The sequence below is a fragment of the Echinops telfairi genome, unplaced genomic scaffold, assembly GCF_000313985.2.
Source record: "Echinops telfairi isolate 266 unplaced genomic scaffold, ASM31398v2 ScPeMD7_21;HRSCAF=78, whole genome shotgun sequence".
In the NCBI taxonomy this organism is placed as follows: domain Eukaryota; kingdom Metazoa; phylum Chordata; class Mammalia; order Afrosoricida; family Tenrecidae; genus Echinops; species Echinops telfairi.
Genome location: NW_022103918.1, coordinates 4,652,457 through 4,668,717, shown reverse-complemented (window position 1 = coordinate 4,668,717; position 16,261 = coordinate 4,652,457). Strand labels below are relative to the sequence as shown.

The window sequence follows — 16,261 nt, the reverse complement described above, 5'->3', positions numbered from 1 at the left end:
TCTATCTATTTGAATGTCTTTGTGTAGTCATTAAAATGTGGGTGAGCACCTTTCCATATCCTTTGTTTTATCGAAGATTCAACTAACATCCACAATGCTATCTCTTATATTTCTTATTCCATGTTCTTTTCTTAAGCACTCAAATATCTGTCAGCCCACTGCCAAGCAGTTCATCTTACATGAATCCATATTCAACATGCAGGTAAGTAGTAGTTGAAAATCAAAGGGCATATTTCAGTGGTAAAATCTGCTCTGCAAGACTATGTTTTTAAGTGCTGAATAGCAAATCTGGCTCTTTGTGAACTAAGGTACGCCTGACCATAAGCCATGATGCATTTGATTGCCCCATAAGCCTGAGAAAGACGGATAACAAATAATCTATTTGATATTATTTTGCACCCCCATCGAACCATCAACTCCTCTTTGGTTTGATGGTGATGAAAAATAATATTAAACATATTATGGACTCAGGAGAATTCACAAACATATGGAATTCCTATAGTCTAAAAGCTCCTTGGAAGTGAAGATGATAAGACTTGGTCCCTTGTGCTTTAAACATGTTCTCAGGTGAGACCGATCCTTGGAGAAAGAGTTCATGTTTGGTAAAGTAGAGGGTCTGCAGAAAATAGTAATCCCTTCAAAAAATACAAGATCTTCAATAAGAGGTTCAAGCAGAGTCACTCTTTTGAGGATTGTGCAGAACTGGACGGTGTGTGGCTGTGGTGAACAGAGTCATCACCGGTGGAAACCCCTAACCAACTCAGCGGCACCGAGCAACAACGATCTATCTATGCTTATCGAAAACGGAAACTGTTAAAGTAATTCTTGGTTATTTTAATTCCAATGATTAATATTTAAAGAGGCTTTTTCAAGTTATAAAAGGGTTTAACAATTTTAAAATGTTGTTTCTTACATCAGTATTCTCTGAGTAAATTTACAGAAACATTTATAAGAAGCATTTACTGAATAAGTACATTTTATAGTTGATGGTAGTTGCTGTCAAGTTGATAACAACCCCGCATGTGCAGAGTGGAACTGCTTCATAGGGTTTTCAAGGTTTGAAGAGGATTTTGATACATAATAAATGGGAAAAAGGTTAAAGTCGTGAAGGGTTTCACTTGGATCCACAATCATTGCTCATGGAAGCAGAAAGCTAGACAGATGTTGCATTAGGTAAATCTGATGCACAAGACTTCTTTAGCGTGTTGAAATGTAAGGTGTGCCTGACTCAAGCCATGGTGTTTTCAATTGCCTCGTAGGCATATGAAAGTTGGACATTGAATAAGGAAGACCCAAGCAGAATTGATGCATTTGAATTGTGGGGCTGGTGAAGAATATCGAAAGTACCATGGATTGCTAAAATGACAAACGGATCTGTCTCTTGGGAGAAGTACAGCCAAATTTCTCCTTAGAGGCAAGCATGGTGAGGCTTCATCTTATAAACTCTGGACATGCGGTCTGGAGAAACCTGTCCCTGGAGAAGGACAATATGTTTAGTAAATAGAGGGGCAGATAAACGAGTAAGACCCTCAAGAAGACGGACTGACACAGTGGCTGCAAAACTGGGAACATGTGGATAGGACGTGACCAGGCGGTGTTTCACTCTGTTGGGCATAAAGTCTCTGTGGGTTGAAATTGGTTCAACGGCACCTCACACAACAGAAGATTACCAGGCTTGACTTCTCAGGTACCTCTGAATGCACTTGAACTGCTAGCCTTGGGTCTAATAACTGAGTACTTCATCATGTGCGCCACTCAGCCAGTTCAAACCAAACCCACTTTGGTTGAGTGGATTTTGACCCATAGGACAGTGCAGACTTGTCCCATCGAGTTTTGAAAACGGTAGCTCTACAACAGCAAACAGCCACATCTTTCACACTTAGAGCAGCTAGTGGCCTGAAACAACTATTTACCCTTCTGTTAGCTTGCTGAGTGGCTCAGGCATTGCACCACTAGCAGTCCTTTGTGCTACATAGAGACTTTTCAGCATACTATCAATGTGCTTAACTAATTGAGTAGTTTGTTATAGCCATAGGTGGGTTATTAGTAGGTAGATAAAGCTACTATGGTGTCACCTGTAAATTTGGTATCCTCAATTATCCATCCTCAGATAAATTGTGGACTTTATTTTCAAACTTCCTCCTATACCCTTAGAAACATGTTTGATATGCATATCCCTATACTACGTAGTAGATTAGAACTATAGAAGAGTTTTAATCTATAACTGATACCAAATATGGTTGATTTTATATCCAAATACTTCAAGCAAGACTCATTGTGACAGTATGAATCTTCAAATATTTAATTGGATAATCCGTGATCTGAATCTCAACAGTTACTTTAGATTATGGAGTACCTTACAGATAATTCCACAAAAATCAGTGTGACTGATAGATGAACTCATGATCCTAAAGATTACAATACATAGTCAACATCAGCATTTCTTCTCTAGTTTTCTAATCTGATCACATGCTTCCCTGTAATATGAGAAGTATGTTTGCAGTATGTGTTATATAAGGACTAGGAAGCAACGGTATTGAAACAGCCCAGAGAGTTTTGAGTAAAACTCCAATTCTTTCAGAAAATTATTAGCTGGTAGTTAAATGGATTTTGACCTCCTAAGTAGAAAGAGTATTCCCTTGACCCTGGAGTAGCTTCTTACTGCTAGCAGAAATAAATGTGTTTGAAATATTCCCAAGCTCATGCCACTTCACAAAATCCCAAATCATTGAAAAAATGTATCCGTTTCCTGTGGCCATTTCTTCAGCTTCTATAACCCTGCAATGTCCTCACTGAGCTGGAGAGGAGAAGGAAGATGGGGTGCCACTACGCACTTCTTCCCCACAGCACCTGAAATGGATTTTTTTCTGCCCGATGCTCTGGTCCCCTGTCCAGGGATGCAGCTCTGAGTGTCAGAAGCAGAAGACTGTAACTATACCTCTGAACCTATATTTGGGAATTTGGTGAGATGGATTGTACCTTCTCCTCATCGGGCACAAGGGCAGTTGACTGTGAAGAGTGTTTCCCTGATGGTGCTCTGGTCATGTGCCTATGCAACCCCACCCAGCATGAATGGGAATACACTTGCTGCCGGCCACCCGGACTGGCATAACAGCTGTGCCTGCTATCCTTGCCCAAGGTAGAAAAGTTGGGGTAACAATAAATCGCAATGGAAGGAAGGAGTACCCAGGTGTTACTCCAACTCAGTTATATGTTTTATTATAACTCAAATTAGCTGTTATTTCCTCCTGTAAACCTGTACAATTTTGCAAATACATCCCTTTGTGTTTTTGTCGTATTTATTTAAATGCTGCAATATCTAAATTGTCATACTAGTAGTTTTTTCCAGATAATAAATTAGGTCATAGACATGGAAAGATATTTGGAGCTTTAAATGCTAGAAAAGAAAGCGCAAGAGGCCATTTATTTGATCCAAATAATTTCTCTGGACTTCCAAAATTTCAGTTGCTAGAATGTTAACGCGGCTTTGTTTCTGAATGGCGCAAACCTGGATTCTGGCTATACTGGAGCGCCATCTCCTGGAAATAAAGTCTTACTGCAAATGTCAAAACTGCTCACGGTGATTCCTGAGTGGCCGCATTATGTGACACAGAGAAAAGACCTCGCGAGAATAGGTGCTCGTTTCAACAAGTATAATATGCTCAGCTGCACTGGAGAAACTGAAGTTTGAGGAAAAGAGATTGATATATGGCAGCTGTCAAAATAAATGACAGATTTGTACATACATTTATTTATACATATACATAATAGATGCATACGAATGTTATATTAAGATGACAGAACTGCATTCCTATATACATATGAGTTTACTTTCCTATGTAGTATATACATAAATATGTATATAACTTACTAGACTAAAATCATTTTCCTATTTTACTCAAATGTTACTAGAATTATTCTTCTCACTAGGATTATTTTTCTAATTTAAGAAATTGATCTGATTCCCTTACTAGCACTATTTTCTATTTTTTAAAAGTTGGTCTGATTCCACATTATTTAGCCTTTTTAATCTATTTATATATATGTAGCATGCATGATTGTATTGGGACTAAGAAAAGTATGTAAAGAAAAAGGTGAACATGGCAGTCCTAGCTCTGGATCCTCAACTGTGTGTTCCTAACGTGACATATTTTTGTTTTTATAAGAAGCATCAGGTAATTTTTCAAAAATTCAGTTCCTCTTTTAATTTCTAATCTCAGTTGCTTCCAAACCTTGCAGATATCTGCTGGTTAATTTTGACCATAAAGGTATCATACAAACTTCTAATGAAATCTGGAAGAGTAATCGTGTTGTACATGAGTAATCAATCACTATCCATGGCAAATATCACGGAGTGACCTTGACTCTGTTCCTCACGCAGCCAGAGAGCACTTTATATAACAGTTTATTCTGATGTGGTATTCTCACTAATGTGGTATTAGTAAAGCATAGATTTACTAATGAGATGTGACTAAGTGATTACGGCTGAGCTAGAGCACACGGGGGCGGGGGTTTGCAGTGAAATTGGGGGAGAAAACAGAGTAAAATCAATTTGAAGGGAAAAGTGGAAAGGCAATTTCTTTATTGATATAATTTAAGTTGGTAAATAGGGCTTCAGTCCCAAACTATCCTGAGTTAAATTCTACCTCTGGAAAATTGTTCCTTTGAAAGCAATTCGTCTTACTCAACTGCAAATGTCCTTCAGAGGTCAACAACAGAAAGCTTTGCCAAACCAAAGAGAGTTAATCAAGTTGATCTCGAGTGGATTCTGATGCGTGGCAGATATTATTCTCGTCAGTAGCTTGAAAACATGCACACACTCCCACCTGTGTGTGTATATCTTTACTTATATAGATATCCATAACTTAAGTGACATTGTTTCAGAGGGAAAAATAATTTCAGTGCCATCAAGTTGATTCCAAGTCATAGCGATCCCAGGAGAAAGTGGAACTCTCCATTTGGATCTGTGCCTTTAAAACGTTACAGGAACAGACAGCCTCATCTATCTCCTGCAGAGGAGCTGATAGGTTTGAACCCCTGACCTCGCAGTTAGCAGCTCAATGCATAACCCCCAGGAGTCCTTGTTTCAGGGAGGGTGGGTAAAAAAATGAAGTTGCCTTTAATTTTGAGCACAGTGTGAAGTTCTATGGGCTATCGACTAGCCTGTAGAATAGAGAACAAAATAGAAGAATTTTAAACCTATTATGCACCAGATCGTTTTCTGTGCTTAATATTAATAAAAGAAATATTGATTAGAAAACATGTTGAGAATCAATAATAACAACACTCCATTGAGTCATATGTAAATGAATGGAGATAATTGGAACTATTCCATTCAGTTCACTAACGTAAGGGTAAGTCAAAAAGCTACAAAAGATCAAAATGTGAAGCTCTTGCTTCCAGATTCATCCTAACTTCTTCAGTGCATATCTCGTCATCCTTCCCCAAACAGTTCTGGACTTTGGTTTGCTACTGTCGTTGTTATTGGGTGCACTAGCAATTCTATACAACAGAAATACGGTCTCCTCCGGTACCATCCTCACACACTGTAGCCATAGTTGAATCCATTGTTGCAATCACTGTGCCAATTCATCTCATAGATGAATGGTGTGTTAGTTTGGGTACTTTAGAGAAACAAATCCACCGAAATTCATCTGTATTAGAGAGAGTTTTGTATAAAGGTTAAGTGCACATCAAGAAAACATCCCAACCCAGTGCTGCCCAAGCCCGCAAGTCCAACATTAGCCCATGTGTCCAACACCAATCCACAGAGTCCTCTTGCATCTCACAAAACAGATGCAATGATGCCAACTGCAGGAGGAAAGCTGAGTCAGTGAACGTGTAAGCATCTCACCACTGGCAGGGGTCTCCACACGGCTGCTCCAACCCCCAGAGCTGCATTGGGGTAGGGCCATGTGGCTTCCCCTTGGGGATGTCTTGCATGAAGTCAGCCTTGCCAAGTGAAGCAGGGACCTGCTAAGGCAGCCACACCCTTTCAACCATCAGAAAGCAAGAGACCTGAGAACTAGAAAGGTGAGACTCACTGAGCCATTTATCCCTCCGCCCTTCAGTTAACCCCAGATGTGTTGATCGGCCAGGTTGACACAATTAGCTACCTCAGATGGTCTTCCTTTCCTGTCTGACCCTCTATCAAGCATGATGTGCTTTTCCAGAGACTGTAAGATGAATTCTCATCGTCCTTTCTGATCCAGAGCCTTCTTGCTGTGCTTCTTTCAAGACAGGTCCGTTTGTTCTTCTGGAAATCCATTCAAAAACTCTCCCCCAAATTGAATCACTTCTGACTCATAACAGCCCTAATGAACCCGGTAGAACCACCTTTGAGGTTTCCAAGAGTGTAAACCAACAAAGAGTAGACAGCCTTATTTTTCTCCAGCAAAGCAGCAAGAAATCCACGGCACCCCTAGGGCCCTTGGACCATCCACAGTACTGTCAATATTCATCACCAACACGATGATTCAAATCTCTTCTCTCTTTCTGGTCTTCGTTCCGCATTGTCCAGATTTCACATGCAGATAAGGCAACTGAAAATCCCCTGGCGTACTTTAATCCTCAAAGAGGCATCTTTGCTCGTGAACATCTTAAAGAGTGCTCTTGCAGCAGGCTTACCCAGTGCAGTAGAGCATTCCATTTCTTGACTGCTCCTTCTGTGAGCATGTATCGTGGACCCACATAAAATGAAACCCTTAACAGCTTCCATCTTTTCTCTGTTTATTGTGATGTTGTCATTGGTACAAGTTTGAAGATTTTTGTTGTTGTTTTTACATTGAATTGACATCTAGACTGTAGGTCACCATCTTTGATTTTCATGAGCACGTTCATCGGGTCAGTCTTGCTTTCAGCAAATCAGGTTGTTTCATTTGTAGATTGTAGTTTGTTAATAAGCCTTCTCCCAATCCTGATGTTACACTGTTCTTTATATAGTCCAGCTTCTGAGATTATTTGCTGAGCATACAGATGGAATACGTACGGTGAAAGGACACAACTATGACGCACACTTTCCTGATTTTAAACTATGCAGCATTCACCTGCTCTGTCAAAACAACTGCCTCTGTGTCTACAGATAGGATCTGCATGAAGACAGTGAAGTGTTCTTGAACCCCGTTCTTCTCAATAGTGTCCATTGATTGTTATGATCCACAAAGCTAAACATTTTTTCATGTCAACAAAAGACAAGTGACTATCTTTCCGGTATTGGGATCTTTGTGAGCTTTCAGCCAAAATCTGACATCAGCAACTCTTTCCTTTGTGTCATCCTTTTCTGATTCCAGTTTGAATTTCTAGGAGATCCCTATTATTGTATGGTTATAATAATTTTTAATTTTATCTTCAGCAAAAGTTTACTTGCATGTGATATTAATGATTGTAGTAGTTAGATGATTTTATATCAACTAGGCATTTCTGTCTAGAGGTGGACTCAAACCTGTCAATCAATTGCAGCCTGACCATCTCCTTGGAGCTGTGACCGGCTCCTAAGGAGCACCCTGGGAATGTCCCCTCTCTCTGCTACTCTGCCTTCCTGTGAGCTGGGACTCTGGAGACCACCCTAAGAGCTGCTGGAGCCCTTGCATGCTTACACTGACCTCGAATTCGCAGACCTTCTGCATCCACGGGCCTGTGATCTTCCTGCATCTGCATCATTGCATGCGCCTACGTGAGTCTGAAAAGGGACTCATGGACTAGTATTGGACTTATGGACTTTGTTGGACTGGGCTGGGATGATTTCCTGATATACAATTAGTTCTTGATATAAAACTTCCTTATACCTATTTGTGTGTCACTGGATTTGTTTTTCTAATCAATGCCTGAACACAATGATATGATTGATAATTTCTGCATTCTCTTGGCCCACCTTTCTTTGAAAGACAGTCATTGGTTGGCCAAGTAACTGTCTTCCTGATTTGCTGACAAAGGCTATTTAGGGCCCCTGGTGCCTCATCACCCTGCTGAACCATTTCATTTCGTATTCTGTCAATTGCTGGAGTCTTGTTTTTGCTAATGCCTTCATTGCAGCTTGAAGTTCTCTCTGCGGCTCTTTTACTTCCTTGCATCTTCCATTGGCTTTAGGGCCACCAAGAGCAAGTTTCAGAGCCTATTCTGTCTACTGTTTTGGTCTTTTCTTTCATTACTTTCTTCTTAATGTCTCCCTGTTTTCTTCATGTATACCGTTCTTGATGTCACGCCCCCACTGGTCAGGTATTCCATCATTAGGGCTCAATGTGTGAAGCGTATTCTTGACATGTTCTCTAAATTTGGGTAGGCTATACTCATGACTTTATTTTGGCTCTTATGGATTAGTTTTCATTTTCTCTGAATGCAACCTGAACTTACATGTGAACAATGGATGCTCTGCTCATATAGTGGACCCCACCCTGGTTTTGCAGATAATATCGAGCTACTCCATTGTCTCTTCCTACAGGTGCAGTCAATTTGACTTAAAACCCATGTACTCCATCTGAATAGTCCTCATGCTTAGTTAGTTTATGTTGTAGAACAAAGGGATTTGCAATAAAGAAGTCATTGTACAGTTCTAATATGTGATCTCCAGCAAGGGTAGATCTCCAACTCTTACACGTTCTTCTTTGTTTCCAGCTTTCGTATTCCAACCACCAATTATCATCAATGCTTTATTTCTTCATGTTTGATCCATTGCAGACTGACGAAGTTGATAGTATTCTTCAAATGTTTCATCGCTAGCTTTGGTGTTTGTTGTGTAAATTTGAAAACTAAGTTGTAATAAACAGAGTTTCCTTTAGTCATACAACTATGATCCTCCCACAGGCTGCATTGCACTTCAAGGTAGAAATGATATCACTCTTCTTAAATTTGCCATTCCAAACATAGCAAAGTATGTGATTGTCTGACTGGAAATTGCTACCATCAGTTAATTTCAGCTAACTATGCCTAGGCTATTGATCAATATGTGTTCCATTTCTTATTTTACAACTTCCAATTTTTCTAAATTCATACTTTGTGCATTCCATGTACTAATTATTAATGGATGTTTACAGTTGTTCTCACTTTGAGTTGTTGCTTGTCAGCAAATTAAGGCCCTGAGTCTGTGGTACATCTGTAAATTCAGCCTAATCCTGTTCATCATGGGTGACTCTGCTGGTCTTCGAAACACTGATGAAATAGCTTCTTGCGTCACCTTAACAGGCCGGCCTCCACAGTGCAGCGAACTGAAAGATGAGTGGTGACTTACATACCATAAAAAATGGCATCTTCTAAAGATTCAGAGTGTATCCCTTTTAATTGGCAATAGTATAGAGGTTACTATTGGGGAAAATATTCAAATAAAGAAAATCAAATTACATTGAGAGTTTAATTTGAAACCAGGATTTGAAAGAAAAGTCACCTGAGAGAGCATGACTGAAGTGACTGTCTGCCTGTATAATATATATGAAGTCTTGATATAGATGAAGAATAATGCAATCTTAAAGGGGCTCACTCAAGAATAGATACAAGCAGCCAGCAGCCATGGAAGCAAAGATGAGGAGGAACTGTCCACACATGAGTCATAGTATCAGTAAGCCCAGTTTGACTGCATGTCTGAGACACTAATGATGCAGATCATTTTGGAAAGAAAGGGAGATAGGGAGAAGGAAGATGGAGAGAAAGAGGGAGAATGAGAATTTATAAGTTATGTAGCTTAAAAATTCAGGTGCATCTCTGATTTCAGAAAATGTTTAATTGAAGAATTCAATACTATCAGTGTTGAATACTTTTTTGTTTGTCTCGCCCCTATTTTTCGCTCATCTCAGATGTCCTTGGTAAATCTCCAATCTCATCATTTTAAATCTAGACAGTTTAAACTTTCCAACAATTCTACCGAATGTACATAATTTGAGTCTCCCTAATTTGGATGATCTTGCTTCTCCATCCCCCTGAACTAAGCTCTGCAGTGAGTGGACTATATTCTTGAATCTCTACCCAAACTAAGTTGACCAGAGACAGGGAGAGGCATAGTTCCTCAATGGTAACTATATATTATAGTAGTAGATAAATAGATTTTATGCATGCCACAAAATATAGGTATAAAACGTTTCGAGGGAGTTGGACCTCTCAAGTATTATTCTATTATGAATCCAATGGAGCTTCAGGTTTCTAGTTCTCTAGTTAAATGTTCTGCCAAAAAACAAAAACAAAAAGTGTAATAAAATACATGTGGGAAATAGGCTTATGGGTTTTCCTTCTTAAATATTAGTAATGTAAACTGGCAATGGGAAAGCAAATTTCCAGAGTTTATTGAGAGTATATTATATATGACATATCACTTTTCTTTCTTACACCATGGGGACATGGTCTGGGAACTTTTGGGGTAGATATTCCCAACATAAAAATACAGTTGTATATTAGCTTGTCTCCATTAAATATTCAGATGATAATAGTCTTTTTCTACTTCAGAGTCTGCCACACGTAGGTGGGCCCAAAGAGAAATAATATCCTGCTTCTGAGCTCCAGACGATCCCAATTAATACATGACAATCACATTTCTCATCCTAAATTACTGAACTGGACCCTAGTTTTGTATATCCCTGAATTGGCCTGTGTTTTTACATATTACTGAGAATTTTGGATGCTGTTGTTTGCCCATCAGAAACGGAGCCATGTACTAAAAACCTCAGGATTCCACGTCTGAAATGGCAGGAGGTTTTTATCTTTAACCTTGATCCGTTCCAGCAAAGTATGCTTCATTGTGAAGCCATTTCACTGGGGACCAGCTGCCCTGCATCACACTCATCCATTGGAGGTTTGCTTTGGCTTTCAAATTTGCCAGTTGTGGGCTTATTTTTTTTAAAAGGTGATAAAGGAAATTAAATATTACACAAGGTCAAAACATTCTATTCATGGTTTGAATAGTTTAAGTAACATTTTAAAGATTTCCTACCAAACGTCCTTTCTCCCTTAAAGTTCTTTAACAGGAGTACAACAAATGTTTCCTAGAACCAGACCACCAGTCTTCTATCTCGTAATGCAACTGGGGGGATTGGACTGTCTACCTGACAGTCAGCAGTCAGTGATGTAACCACAGCATCTACAGGCCTTCTCCAGTTCCTTAGAAAAGAACTCTTACCCCATGAGAAATAGAGATTACAATGATCGCGACCAGTACTGTTCAACCTTTAATATTTTTCTTCTTCATATTTTTCTTTCTCATGTCCCCATTCAAGTTTTAAACTCTAATTATTTGCCTTGTAGAATTATCTACCACCTACCTAAGTAGATACTAGTATAGATATATAGAAATGATATACATTGGAGATATATAAATACTAATCCATAGAAGGTCCTTACTGGATATTTAAAACTGAAGTACAATTTTAATTTCAATTAGTAAATTTTTCCACTTAAATTCAGATCATTTTTCTTCCTGAGAGGAAAGACCAGAAGGATGAATGGGAAGTAAAGAAGAAAAACTTGAAAAAATTAAGAGAGGAAAGTAAACTAATGGGTATCTTCTATAATGGAAAAATATACAATAATTCAATTGATATTAAATATAAGAAAATAATGCAGACAAAAACTCACCAGTAAGTAAATATAATTAGTAACTCAGAATAGAAAAAAAATGTTTAGCTTGGTGATAGCAAAAAATAAAAGTCAAAAAAGGGTATATGTTTTATTTTTAATAAGTTATCAAAATTTAAAGTCATAAAAGGCAACACTAATGAGACTTTAGGGAAAGTTGTGCAGTGTTATCCTACCAGTGATACTAAAATTGATTAATCATTTCATAAAATGTCTATGCACTTGAACTCTATAAACCCAACCTGGGAATATAAGATAAGAAATAAATTATGAAAATTAAGAATTTTATAGTGCTCCGAATGATTTGTAATAGCTATGATTTTGGAGCTATCTTTCTTACTATGGGGAAATAGGTAAGTGACTAATGGAATAACTAAATCCTAGATAATCATCAGGTTTACAGGTATTAGTACTATGTAGCAACATGAAATAATTTTCAAATTAAATTTTAAAAGCAGAACGCCAAACAGTATAATAACGATAAATGACAAAATACTTTTGATTAAAAAAAAAAAAACTTGGCTGAAAATATTAAAAAGAAGGCACTGAATTTTATGGATAAAGTTATAGCAATTTTCTTTTAAATATTTTTGAGTATTTTAGGAAAACATATAAAATGTTTAGATTATTAACAGACAACTGTAAAAATATTCAGAGGAAGGTTAAAACTTAAATGAAAAAAAAAGAAACATTTTCACTATGAAGTTTCTTTTCAATGCTTAATTTTCCTAATCAACCTATAACTTTCAGCATATAGTTTCACCTACAACACTGAATGTAATAAAGGTTTAATTTTGAGAAAAATGGGATTTTCATTCTTCCATTGTTTGCCCCTGCCCCTTCCCCTAACGCTGACACTTTTTCTTTGTGGATGTGCTTCGTTACTTTTTCTACTGCAACATGTTTTTTAAAATGACATCGCTGCACTCACTAAATCTCTCCCTGGAGGAGGGAACAGTTGGCAAACAGACATTGAATGTGCATGTTATTTACATAAAGATATAAGAAATAAGATAGCCCTGTTCATGTTTCCATTAGAATTTTCCTATTGTTTCACAGAGTTCCATTTTGTAGGATCAAGATATCCCCAATTACAATGACAATTCAAGAGCTCAGCATTATCATGAAGTGTTGTACAATTATTACCACAACAAATTTTAGATCATTTTCTTTTTCTTGTATTTTTTGTTATTACCTCCCTATTGTCCCCCAACATCCCCTGCCCTACCCTCGAGGAACCATTAATCCAGGTGCTGTCTCTCTAGACTCATCCATCCTGGATTTCATGTACCGATAAACATACAAACAGACAAAACCCAAGAGTCAAAAAAGCTAACCACAATGACAAAATAAAATAAAGAAAATGGAAAAATTTTAAAATTAGAATAACTTTAAAATAGGATCACCCCCTTCTTAATCTGGTATGTTACTTTCAAACTCACAAGTTTTGCCATGCGTTCTTCACAAAAATTGTGTAGAAAAGGCTCAGAAAAATGAACATTATATCAACTCTACAGTTGAATAGTTTAAGACCAGAGAGAACACAGGGTTTGCCTAGTACCACATGAAAAGAAGGCAATCAAATTGGGCGTCAAAACCAGAACTAGGATTGCATGCAGGCATGTTTTATAATAATCTGAGTTGCTAATATTAAAAAAGAGTTGCTAATATGTAAAATCACATGTACTTTCTCCCTTCCAAGATTCCATCAATATTATGTATTGTTGTATGGAAGTGCTTTCATTGAACCCTAACGTGTTTTACATTATTCTTAAAAAAATTTTTAATCATTTCTTGAAAGTTATGTTATGTGTCATGTCTTCCCATATGTCAAGAAAGTCCACAGCATTACTGTGGTGCTAAAGGGGCAACGAGGGTCCTGGTGGACCTGTCAGGAAGGTGTCGTACTTCAAATACAAAAGTGGTGGTTCAAACTCGTCCATCACAGTGTGGGAGCAAGACGAGGCGATCCTGCTGCACGCTTGGAAACTCTAGCTGCTGTCAGTACATTTGTGGATTAATGGAATGACAGTCGGTTAGAGGGCACCTGCTCAGATGTTTGAAAATCATAGTACTTCTTGAATCGATAAACCTTAATTTACTTTTAAATTAAGAAAAGTTAATGTAAGGTATGAAAGAAAATGATATCCTCCACACAAGTCTCCTCCCCTATTGAGCTCAGAGACCCAGATATAATGCATATGCTCTGAATTACACTAAAACTAGTGTGAAGACTATGCATGCCAAATTCCCCCCTTTTATTATAATCTTTTAGCTATCTGCAGATAACCTGCAGAATGCCAGTTTGCTAGACTGTCCACCATAGATTCTTCAAAATATCTTTCTTTTGAGGGTTTGCCCAAAGTAGACAGTCTGAAATTGCCTTTACATTTTTTCTCTTTTTTATAATAGTTATTGCATTATTCATGTGACTATCTTGTTATCTCTATGAATGGGTAGTTAATTTTTGATTGTGTAATGGATTGTGTTTTTAGTATTTTTTTCAGTTTCTTTAGCATGTAAACATATGTTGCTGGATTCTGAATCTTTAATTTAACAGGCCACGTACCATTCTTGTATCACTATTTTCAGGTACCTCGTTGACATTGAGTTGAAGCTCATTCACAGTGTCCCAATAGGACAACTTATACTTCTCTATAGGCATTTCAAGGCTATACAAAATCAGACTCCCACATCACAGAGGATCAACTATTGAATTTAAACCGTGGATCTTTCAGTTAACAGCCAAGTACTTTATCCACTGCACCCCTAGATCTCTGCTAGTGATGTACAAATAAGTAACATAAGCAACAATGTAATATGATAATGTAGTATAACTTCTGTGTAATTTTACGTATTGTCATATTGTACCTTTTACTCTAATTCTCATTTTGTTCTCTCCTTCTAAACCCTAGTCCCTTGAAAACAGGGATTTCAGTAAAAATTTTCTTAGTATTCCTTTTATATTTATTATAGTATCTAATACATAAACATTCCCATATGGTTTATCAAACAAATGAGCTGGTGAATATTCCTTGTTTTCTAAAGTTTTGATGCTATTGAGTAGCACTGAACTTCTAACTATACGGTGAGCAGTTCAAACCCACTAGCAGCACTGAGGGAGAAAAATGAGGCTACCTGTTCCCATAAATAGTTACTGCCCCAGAAACACGTCAGAGTCATTGTGAGTCAGCAATGACTTGATACATTGAGTTTGAGTGACATAAGCCTAATTCGTATTATTAAATGGAAAATTACCTGTGAAGCCCCAAGGTGAAGTTAAGAGTTTCTGAATTTGAAACTCTAGGTTTGAAAATGCTGGGTCCATAAGAAACAAGACCATCTATTAAAAAGTTTTGTAAAAGCAACCTCACTGCCACGGAGTCAGTTCTGACTCATAGCGGCCCTGTCGAACAGAAAAGAAACAGCTCCTGAGGTTTCCTAGACTGTAACTCTGTGTGAGAGTAGAGAGCCTCAGCTTTCTCCCACAGAACAGCTGGTGACTTTGAACTGCTGACCCTGCTATTGGCAGCCCCGAACAACTGCTATATAACTATTAAACGAAGCTACTCGTAATTCATAAACTATAACTCATAAACTACGACACCCCCGGAGTTCCTTTCACAAACTGCAAGATGAAACATTTCAAAGCCAGATCTCAAAAAGAACCCTGTTCTCTCATCACAGTTGTCTAGCCCCACTCCTTAACTTCCCTTTTCCAATGGCTCATCGTTACCTGCAACTAAAACACTTATGAGTATATTTCCAAAGTTCACATTTTACCCCCTTATACAAACCTAGATCGTATCATATTATTTCTCTTTCCTGGGCTTTAGAGTCCTAGCTCTAAAAGAAGAGTTATAAACTGTAATTTTAAACAAAAATGATTATAGGAGTTATTCTTATTTTATCCAATTATCTCAACAATTTTTATCATTTAGTAACAAAAACTCTTCTGCAGTAGAGAAAAGATAGGAGACACACGCACACAGAGAAAAACATTTGTGGAGTTCTAAAGCCATTCATGAAGGAATAAATGTAAAATAATTATTTAGGCACTTCTATTCTATAAACTGAACAGCCTTAGTATTGAAAACCTGAAGTTATACACGTTTTTTCCGAGAACTTTATACCTTAGTTTTACTTACCTCATAGTTTTTCCATGTGGAGTTTTACCTCCCTCTCCATGGAAAATGCCCACAGATTGAGCTCAGGAATTTTTCATGTCTAATGATTCACTAACACTGTGTAAAAGGACTTTTGTTCACCCTTGATTCTATCTTATCATTTTATACACAAATGAAGTGCATGTTCTCATGCTTTGTTTGCCTATCTTGAGTGATTGCTGTCATGACAACTATCACACCCTCCCCAATCTATTCTGTTAATAGTTACTATTGACATATTCAATGTATACAGCTACACCTTTTCCACAAAAAGCTAGCTGTCCAGTCCTCCCTTTTCACTCATTCACAGAGACTGGACTAAAAGGACAAAGGTACAAGTGGACTTTCATCATTTGTACCGGAGAGTGCCCTGACCCGAGGTGACACACAGCAGACTCAGACCAGAGGAGAATTCCCTCACCCTGTTGTTACGGTTACCCTTTTCCCAGACAACTACTTCACACCTTTCTCTCAGGAGCTACTAGGCGGGTCTGGATCACAGACCAGGGGAAAGCAGCCACCCTCCGAGCCTTCTGCCCCAGAAT

General features: G+C 37.9%; 1 protein-coding gene across 1 annotated transcript in view; it reads right to left on the bottom strand.

The window, feature by feature from the left end:
- Positions 1–15,765, bottom strand: part of PIK3C2G (phosphatidylinositol-4-phosphate 3-kinase catalytic subunit type 2 gamma) — a 471,530-nt gene extending 455,765 nt beyond the window's left edge. The window contains exon 1 of the mRNA XM_045288491.1: positions 15,699–15,765. The gene's annotated coding sequence lies outside the window, so the exon portion shown is untranslated. The remainder of the gene's footprint in view (positions 1–15,698) is intronic.
- Positions 15,766–16,261: the final 496 nt, after the last annotated feature.